The sequence below is a fragment of the Mus caroli genome, chromosome 18 (genome assembly GCF_900094665.2).
Source record: "Mus caroli chromosome 18, CAROLI_EIJ_v1.1, whole genome shotgun sequence".
Classification (NCBI taxonomy): domain Eukaryota; kingdom Metazoa; phylum Chordata; class Mammalia; order Rodentia; family Muridae; genus Mus; species Mus caroli.
The window spans coordinates 3,240,044-3,251,024 of record NC_034587.1 but is presented as its reverse complement, the minus strand read 5'-3'; the positions used below and the strand labels follow the sequence as shown (position 1 = coordinate 3,251,024).

Genomic DNA, 10,981 nt, shown 5'->3' with positions numbered 1-10,981 from the left:
ACTCTGGAAATCAGTCTGGTGGTTCCTCAGAAAACTGGACATAGTACTACTGAAAGATCTAGCAATACCTCTCCTGGGCATATACCCAGAAGATGTTCCACCTGGTAATAAGGACATATGCTCCACTATGTTCATAGCAGCCTTATTTATAATAGCCAGAAGCTGGAAAGAACACAGATGTCCCTCAATAGAGGAATGGAGACAGAAACTGTGGCACATTTACACAACAGAATACTACTCAGCTATTAAAAACAATGACTTCATGAAACTCGCAGGCAAATGGATAGATCTAGAAAAGATCTAGAAAATATCATCCTGGCTGAGGTAACTCAGTCACAAAAGACTACACATGGTACGTACTGAATGATAAGTGGATATTAGGCAAAGAGCATGGGATACTAATGACACAAATCATGGACCACATGAAGCTAAAGAGGAAGGAAGACCAAAGAGTGGCTTCCGTCCTACTTAGAAGGGGTATAAAATAACCAAGGAAGTAGAGGGTGGGAGGGGCTCAGGAGGAAGAGAAGTGCAGGAGGGGAAAAATGGGAAGAATCAGGTATGGGAGGAGATGGAGAAGATGTACAAAGGGTCAGGAAATTGAACAGAGGTGTGTAGCAATGGGGGTGTGGGGATGGGAGGAACTGTGGGTAGCAACCAGAAAGTCCCAGATGCCAGGAAAGCAAGAGCCTCCCTGGATTCACAGGGATGACATTAGTTAAAATACCTCAAAGGGGAGGGAGCACCTTTCAAGAATATATCAAGAGGTTAGGCATGGCCCTCCAGTTGAGTGATGGGGCCACCCACCCATGTCCAAAACTTTAACTTAGAATTGCTCCTGTCTAAAGGAAATACAGGAACAAAGAGTGAGCAGAGACTGAAGGAAAGACCATCCAGAGATTGCCCCACCTGGGGATCCATCCCAAGTGCAGACACCAAACCCAGACACTATTGGTGATGCCATGAAGTGCTTGCTGACAGGAGCCTGATACAGCTGACTCCTGAGAGGTTCTGCCAGATCCTGACCAATACAGATGCAGATGCTTGCAGCCCACCATCACAATAGAGATTGAGGAATTAGAGGAATTAGTGGAGGACTGAAGGAGCTAGAGGAGCCTTATCTGGCATCAATGGAAGGGGTGGCCCTTGGTCACAGTGAAGGCTTGATGCTCAAGTGTAGAAGAATGGCTAGGGCAGTGAGGCAGGAATGGGCTAGTAGGTGGAAAAGCACCCTCATAGAAGCATGGTAAGGGGTGGGATAGGGAGTTTGCAGAGGGGAAACCAGGAAAGGGGACAACATTTGAAATGTAAATAAATATCCAATTAAAAAGAAAAACAAACAAGTATTTCTCTCAAAAAAGACAAAACGGACAAAAGGCATTTTCTAATGGCAAAAAAAAAGAAGAAAAGAAATCATGAATCAAATGGATTTAACAAAGAACATTTCACCCTAAAAGAATATACCTTCTTCTTAGCACCTCTCTGTACCTTCTCCAAAATTAACCATAAAATAGGCCACAAAGCAAGCCTCTTCTCCAAAATTAACCATAAAATAGGCCACAAAACAGGCCTCAAAAGATACAAGAAGATTGAAACGATCCTATGCATCCTATCAGATAAGCACAGACTAAGGCTAGATAGAATTCAATAACAACCAAAACAGCAGAAAATCCACATACCCATGTAAACTGAACAACTCTACTCAATGATAAATTGATAAGGGAAGAAATAAAGAAATTAAAGACTATTTAGAATTCAGTGAAAAATAAAACACAACATATACAAACTTATGGTACACAATGAAAGCAGTGCTAAAAGGAAAATTCATAGCACTAAGTGCCCTCATAAAGAAACTAGAGAGATCCTACTCAAGCAGCTTAACAGCACACCTAGAAGCTCTAGAACAAAAAGAAGCAAACACACCCAAGAGGAGTAGACAACAGGAAATAATCAAACTCAGGGTAGAAATCAACAAATTGGACACAGAGAGAACAATACAAAGAATCAACAAACCAAAAGCTGGTGCTTTGAGAAAATCAATAAGATAGATAAACCCTTACCCAAACTAGCTAAAGGACACAGACTTTATGCAAATTAACAAAATCAGAAATGAAAAGGGAGACATAACAACAGAAACTGAGGAAATCAAAAAAAAAAAAAAAAACATCAGATCCTACTTCAAGAGTGTATACTCAACAAAACTGGAAAATCTGGATGAAGAAATGGACAATTATTTAGACAGATACTAGGTATCTAAGTTAAATCAAGAGCAGGTAAACTATATAATTAGTCCCATAACCATTATAGAAATAGTCATCAAAAACCTCTTAACCAAAAAAAAACCCAGGGCCAGATACCTTTAATGCAGAATTCTACCAACGAAGAGCTAATGCCAACAGTCCTCAAACTATTCCATACAATAGAAACAGAAGGAACACTGCCTAATTCATTACTGTGATACCTAAACCACACAAAGACCCCAAAAAGAAAGAGAATTTCAGACAAATTTAGCTTATGAATATTGATGTAAAAATATACAATAAAGTTCTTGCAAACCAAATCTAAGAACACATCAAAAGTACCATTCACCACGATCAAGGTTGGTTCAAAATACAAAAATTATTAACATAATCCACTATATGAACAAACTCAAAAAGAAAAATCACATGATCATATCCTTAGTTGCTGAAAAGCATTTGACAAAATACAACATCTCTTCATATTAATAGTATTGGAGAGATCAGAAATTCAAGGCCCTTAGCTAAACATAATAAAAGCAATATGCAGCAAATCATCAGACAATATCAAATTAAATAGAGAGATACTTGAAGCAATTCCACTAAAATCAGGAAGAAGACAAGGCTGCCCACTCTCTCCCTATCTATTCAATATAGTACTTAAAGTTCTAGCTAGAGCAATTAGACAACAAAAGGAGATCAAGGGGATACAAATCAAAAAGAAGAAGTCAAGGTATCACTATTTGTGGATGATAGGATAGTATGCATAAGCAACCCCCAAAACAAAATAAATAAACAAAAAAATCTACCAGAGAACTTCTTCAGCTGGTAAACAACTTCAACAAAGTGACTCAATATAAAATTAACTCAAACAAATCAGTTATCCTTCCTTCATACAAATGATAAACAAGCTGAGAAAGAAATTAGAAAAACAATACCCTTCACAATAGTCACAAATAGTATAAAATATCTTGGTGTAACTCTTACCAAACAAGTGAAAGATCTATATGACAAGAACTTCAAATCCCTAAAAAAAAGAAATCGAAGAAGATATCAGAAAATGGAAAGATCTCCCATGCTCAAGGATTGGTAGGACTAACATAGTAAAATGACTATCCTACCAAAAGCAATCTACAGATTCAATGCAATCTCCATCAAGATTCCAACAAAGTTCTTCATATGCATGAAAAAAACAATTCTCAATTTCATATGGTAAAATAAAAAACCCATGATAGCAAAAACAATACTTAGCAATAAAAGAACTTCGGGGGAATCACCACCCTCTGATCTCAAACTGTACTACAGAGCAATAGCGATAAAAACCGCATAATACTGGTACATAGACAGACAGGTTGATCAATGAAATACAATTGAACACCCACAAATAAGCCCACAAATTTATGTACACTTGATCTTTGGCAAAGAAGTCAAGACATATAATGGGGGGAAAAGGCATCCTCAATAAATGGTGCTGGTCTAACTGGTGGTCTGAATATAGAAAAATGAAAATAGATCCATATTTATCATCTTGCACAAAGCTCAAGTCCAAGTGGATCAAGGACCTCAACATAAAACTAGATACACTGAATCGAATAGAGGAGAAAGTGGGAAAGAGCCTTGAACTCATTAAATTTCCTAAACAGAACTTCAATGGCTCAGGCTCTAAGAGCAATAATTGATAAAAGGGACTTCATGAAACTAAAAAGCCTCTTAAGGCAAAAGACGCAGTCAATAGGATAAATCAACAGTACACAGAATGGAAAAAAATCTTCACTAGCCCCACATTTGATAGAGGGCTAATATCCAAAATATATGAAGAACTCAAAAGCTAACCTCCAAAAACAAAATAATAATCCAATTTTAAAATGGGGTACAGAGCTAAAAGGAGAATTCACAACAGAGGAATCTCAAATGGCCAAGAAGCACCTAAAGAAATGTTCAAAGTCCTTAGTCATCAGGGAAATGCAAATCAAAAAAACCCTGAGATTCTACTGTATACCAATCAAAATGGCTAAGATAAAATACTCAGGCAGTATATGCTAGTGAGGATGGGAAAAAAGAGGAACACTCCTCCATTGCTGGTGGGATGGCACACTGGTACAACCACTCTGGAAATCAATCTGGCAGTTCCTCAGAAAGTTGGAAATAGACCTACCTACCTGAGGACCCAGCTATTCTATTCTTGGGCATATACCCAAAAGATGCCCCAGCATACCAGGACACATGCTCCATGATGCAGCCTTATTTGTAATAGCCAGAAGCTGGAAAGAACCCAGATGTCCCTCAATAGAGGAATGGATACAGAAAATGTGGTCCATTTACACAATGGAATATTCTTCAACTGTTAAAAACAAGGACATCATGAATTTTGCTGGAAAATGGATGGAACTAGAAAGTATCATCCTAAGTGAGGTAACCCAGACCCAAAAGGATATTCATGGTATGTACTTTGTTATAGGTAGGTATTCGCCATAAAGTACAGAATAGCTAGGATACAGCCCACAGAACTTAAGAAGTTTAACAAGCAGAAAGGCCAAGTAAGGATGTTTCAATCTCACTTAGTAGGGGAAAGAAAATAATCTTGGGAGGCAGAGCAATGGTGATTTGGGCAGGAGAGGGGAGGGGAAGGGGAAAAGGAAAACAGGATCTGGTAAGGGAGGGAGCAGGAGAGAAACTCAGAGGGCCAGCAGAATGAATAGACATATGCAGCCTCAGAAGGTGGGAGGTAGGAAGACCCTCTAGAAAGTACAAGAAACCTGGGAGGTGAGCCTCTCAGAACTCAATGGAAGTGACCTTAGGTGAAGTAACCAACAGTGGGGAGAGGAAATTCAAAGAGTCCACCTCCAGTAGATAAACACAGGCTCAAGAAGAGGGACAGTCAAAATTTCTGACTCAGAAGTGTTTCCTGTTTAAAAGAACTGCAGGGACAAAAATGGAGACGAGACTGAGGAAAAGGTGATCCAGTGGCCAGCCCAACTGGGGATCCATGGGGAGACACCAAGGCCTGACACTATTACTAATGATATTATGTGCTCACAGACAGGAGCCTAGCATGACTGTCCTCTGAGAACCTAACCAGCAGCTGACTGAGACAGATGCAGATACTTACACCCAACCATTGGACCTCTATGGTTAGGGACCCCTATAGTTGAATTAGGGGAAGGATGGAAGAAATGAAAGAGGGGGGCAACCTTATAGGGAGACCAGCAGTCTCAACTAACATGGACCCCTGGGAGCTCCCAGACACTGAGCCACGAACCAGACAGCATACATGAGCTATTCCAAGGCACCCCAGACATATATAGCAGAGGACTACCTCATCTTGAGGCCCTGGAAGGGGGGAGGCCTAGCAGGGAAGAGCATCCTCTCAGGAAGGAGGGGGGGATGAGGAGGAATGGGATAAGCAACTGTGGGAGAGGGGGGGTAGGGGTGGGGCAATGGATGGATTGTAAATAATTTTTTTTTAATCTAAAGAAAAGAAAAAAGGAAAGGAAAGGAAAGGAAAGGAAAGGAAAGGAAAGGAAAGGAAAGGAAAGGAAAGGAAAGGAAAGGAAAGGAAAGGAAAAGAAAAGAAAAGAAAAGAAAAGAAAAGAAAAGAAAAGAAAAGAAAAGAAAAGAAAAGAAAAAAGAGAAAAGAAGAGAAAAGAAAAAAGAAAAGGAGTCCTGAATTAAAGAACATGTATGTAGTGCAGAACTCTGTGGGTGCTTCTCACTAAATGGCCTGTGCATTTTCTCCTATAGAAGTGAAAGGCTTATAGTTCAGTTGTGTAAAAGTTCAATACAGAATTGTATTTGCACACAGAATGATATTCCATGACCCCAGTACACATGACTATTTCTTTTATTTGTTTTGTTGTTGTTGTTGTTGTTGTTTTGGGGTTTTTTTGGTTTTGGTTTTGGTTTTTTGGTTTTTCAAGACAGGGTTTCTCTGTATAGCCCTGGCTGTCCTGGAATTCACTTTGTAGACCAGGCTGGCCTCGAATTCAGAAATCCGCCTGCCTCTGCCTCCTAAATGCTGGGATTAAAGGCGTGCACCACCACTGTCCAGCCACATGTCTATCTCTTTTGTGTGTGTGTGTGTGTGTGTTCAAACTTTTAAAAAAATAACTGGATAAACATTCTTTTAGACAATGGAAATAATACAGCCATTATTACAACAAGCAAGACTCTACAGACTTTACGGTCTCATCTACAGCTTTAAAAAGATTGTCTTACTAATTATTTATTAGATACATAGCATGCTTTTAGCATTATACTGAAGTTATTAGAAGTTTTGTGCATTTAATGTTAAAGAACACTCAGTATATTTCATGTGATCACTAACCTTGAAGAATATTCAACCAAGTCATGTGTAGAGAAGAAAATTGAATTCCAGCTAATCACATGACTATCAAACTAATGTTTATTCTGTTTCTATGTTCATTACCATTGGTTATTCTTTCATTTTAGGTAAAGTATATAAGGAGTAGAAATATCAAAAAATCCAATACATCTCTTTATATATTAATTTAAGCATAATGAAAGCCACTAAGTCACTTGCATTGTTAAGGGACAATGCTAAAGAGAAGTATATAATTTTGTTTGCAAGAAGCATAACTTCCCCCAATAAAAACCACAACCAGTCCCATTAGGCTTCCAGGGATTCTAGTGGGAATATGAATAGTTAACAATATCAAAGAAAATGCTTTTTAAAATCTCAAAAATCAAATCATGGAGGAAACTCAGTACACCTGTGTGCCAGTTTGAGGCCAGAATCATTGGGTCTTACTCTTTGCTGTACGAATCTTTTCAAATGATTGAACAACTATTGACATGTGGAATTATTTCTTTTCTTACTATCACGCTTTACCAAAAACCCAGGTCCCAGCATAAACAAAAGGAATCACAATGCCTTTGTCACCTGCCCTCCAGAACTTATCACTTCATTTACATTGAATTTTCCCAGCCTGCTGAGTAACTGAACAGTTAGTTGACATTCATTCTTGAAACTGAGCTAGTACAATGATTTCTATTTGTATTCTTACTAAAGGAATTGTTTCCAGTGTTTACACATGCCAGCTGATGACACCATCTCCTACCAGTGCGACAGACACAACTTCAACTGAAAAAAAACTGTTTAGAATCTCCTACTACTCTCCTCTCAGAGAAAAGCTTGCTTGCTGTGATGGCTATTCTAGGCTCACCTTGACTACATCTAGAATTAACTAAAGCATAAAAGTGGAGGACACACTTGGGAGAGACTTTTCTTTAATTCAAAGTAGGAAGATACACTTTAAATCCAGACTCTTGAGGTAAGGATCTTGACCTGGGAAGACACACCTTTAAGCTGGGACTTGAAGTAGGAATATAAGGAAGATCATTTAATTCAGATCATTTGAGCTGGGAAAACCCACTTCTAATAGATTTCTGTTGGAAACCTATATAAGGACATGGAAGAAGGAAATTTTGCCCTTTGCCTGTTTGACTCCCACTCCTTTACTGGCATTATTAGAGCCTACTTCCTCAAAATGCCAGTGTATACTGAAGACCTGCTACGACGTCCAGCCTCATGGACTGAGCAACTATTAGATTCTTGGACTTTCTGTTCATAGCCAGCTTCTGTGGGATTACCCTGGCCTCAGCCTCAGTCTGTAAATCATTCTAGTAAATCCCTATTCTCTCTCTCTCTCTCTCTCTCTCACACACACACACACACACACACACACACACACACACACACACTCCTTCCACTCCCTATGTGTGAATATATATAAATATATATGCATATATATATACACATATATACATATATGTATATTCTATAAATTGTGTTACTTTGACTAATCGTTTGCCCTTCATATTTGTTGACCTGAGGATGGAAGTAAGAAAAGGAAGATAGGAAGTCTTTAAGAGACAACCTGTACTTACTAAAACAGCAACTTTCTAAAGACCTTGTGAGTGAAATGACTCATTTACAGTTGCAGCAAACATGATAGGATTCTGTGAACCATTACTTATAACCAGTAGTATTTCTTTTAACTTGCCAATTAATGGAAGCTAAGAAAGAAGAATGTTAGGCTAATATTATTAAAAGAGAAGACATTGCAGAAATAGTATATAACTGTACTTCAACACTGATAGAACTCTCCCAAGTTTTTGAGATCCCAGGACTCGTTACACTCTTCCTTATTAGGAGTTGTCAGAATCTTTAGAAAACACCTGAATATCCACATCCAGGCCATATAAGGTCTTCTAAGTCAGATGCTTAGGGATAATTCAAAACTCTCCCCAGGTCATTTTAATGGACAGTCTAATTAAAAGCAAACAAGCATCCCCTTCAGCCTTGTTACTCACCCACACTGCATGGTTCCCTTGTCATCTGAACATATGGCCAGGTGAAGAAATGAGATAAATTTGTTTCCTAAGAATGCTAATTTCCCCAGTTAGGGGCCATAAAATTCCAAACGCAAGTTGATTCTATCATATAAAATTCTGGAACAAAGAACTGAAGAGTTGAAATGAGTTTCAGCTCTTACCTAAGGGCTTGCTTCTGCCAGAGACAATAACCTACCAGTATGCTTCTGACCCTTCTACAGTGCTCCACAGTCACACTTGTGCTTCTGACCCATCTACAGTGCTCCACACAGTCACACTTGTGCTTCTGACCCTTCTACAGTGCTCCTCTGGAACTCATCTGGGGCACATCTATAACTCAGTTGTGATGATTGTTAGCTCCACTTCTCTTTCACACACAGAATCTAGACTATTTGAGCATTTTGTTAGCATTGCAACTGGGCAATGCCCTTGCATAGATAGCTTAGTTTATAAGCTGGTCTTCACATGGGATGCCTGATCTTCCTTTCTCCACTTCCTCCTCATTTTCCTCCCCTACCTCTTCTTTTTGCTGTAGTCTTGCTTCTAAATATAAATCACTGATAATTTTCAACAGTAACAAGATTTCCACTTATTATAAAATACGAATTCCTTTATTTTCTTCACAGTGGAGCCTGTTTTGGGGTCTCATTTTGCTTTACTATGTTAAAAAATCTTTGTTGAATAAAAGATTTTGAAAAATATGAGTTTTGCTTTGAACAAATTCGGGGTTTTCACAAGTATTTCCCATGTGTGCATGGAAGAGGAGAGAGCTATATCTTCTTCCACTTTCTTAAACCATCAAAATATACAGAGAAACTCTGACAAGTTACCTCAAAATATTTTTTTCAGAGTGCTTGCACTTTGAGGTACAGGGTCAAATGTACCTACCAAGTCACTGTTAATAACAATACTCTTTTTCTAATGACCCAGGGTTCAGTCACTTGATAATCATAAAAGAATAGAATGTGGTGATGATTTCTTAACACTACAAAGATATGACACTGCATGGTAATTACAAATAAGAGAACATGTGAATATTCCTTAAAAGTGACTCAGTAACTGTGTAAATGTTTGTTGTTTGGCCACTTTCTGTAATTGTTAAAGACTTCAGAATGACTTAAAATTGTCATTTCCAAATGATGCTAGTAGCTTCAAATTAGCTGTGCTCATTCATCTTTAATTCCTTTAACTACCTCTCTTGTGGTTTGAAATGTCATTTGCTGATAATTGTTTACATATGAAAGATAGATTATTCCTCCATCATAATATGTTAGTTAATACTAAACAAAGGCTTTGCCCCACTTCAAAGCAGAGATATTAAAGTCTCACTTTCCACTACAAGGCAGGTGTATTTTTATTAACATTCTCTTTCAAAATTGCTATGACTTCACTCGCAGATATCCAGTCAACAACCATTTGAAAGCTGTAATATAATTGCTAAGTTACTTGCAATGTCTGATGCAAAAACACAATGTCACTCGCAGCCCTCAATGATTGACTGAAACCAAGTGTTCCATCATTAAAGCTGAATTACAACAACAACAAAACAAGTACTCTTTGAGTGTTTGGGAAATAAAATTGTGTCATCTGTGCCTTGTTCTTCTCTCTGTGTTTGTACAGTGTGAGCAGACCATGCTAGCAATGAGGTCCTTTCAATATACACAGCACAGTAGGCCAGTGATGTGGTGCCTGTCCACCATGTTTGGATCAGCACCACTTCATGAAAGATGGATGCATACTCCTCCTGTGGCCCAAGGCTAACTCCTAACACTGATGAATTAACAAAGCCTGGCATTCCTTATGATATAATTAACTGCCTGTAAAGCAGAGATATGTTGTTCACCCAAGACATATTGTGAATATTATGAGAGTTGGACTTCGTTTATCTTCATGTTTTCTGCTACATAGGAAGGATTTCTGCTACATAGGAAGGATTGATTTTCATTTCAACAAATTAACCTTCACAATGATTTCTCTGAGTCTGGTTATGGAGCTCAGGGAGGGATGTGTGCTTAGCAAGCACTGGGCCCTGGATTCAGTCCCCACAACTAAATAAGAATAATAACAACCAAAAAATAAAACCCAACCAACCAAACAAACAAAAAAACAACAATTAGAAGTTCTTTTGAAGTTGTTCTCAGGCCAATATTTGAAAATAAAACTGTGAGGATAAGAATTGGGTCTCTCTGGGTCTGGAATAGTGATGGCTCAGTAGTTCACAGTGATGGACAGAGGATGCAGATTCAGTTCTCAAATCCACAGTAGGAAGCTTACAGCCACCTGTACCTCCAGCTCTAAAGGACCTGACACTGACATCTGGCCTCAACAGGCACTGAGTACATGTGTTACATACAGAGAGACATATACATACTTCAAATGAATCATTTTTA

At 38.5% G+C, this 10,981-nt stretch overlaps 1 protein-coding gene across 1 annotated transcript in view; it reads right to left on the bottom strand.

Moving 5' to 3' along the window:
* Window positions 1–7,315, bottom strand: part of Ankrd26 (ankyrin repeat domain 26) — a 40,885-nt gene extending 33,570 nt beyond the window's left edge. The window contains 1 exon segment of the mRNA XM_021150918.1: window positions 7,262–7,315. The gene's annotated coding sequence lies outside the window, so the exon portion shown is untranslated.
* Between the last annotated feature and the right edge of the window lie 3,666 nt (window positions 7,316–10,981).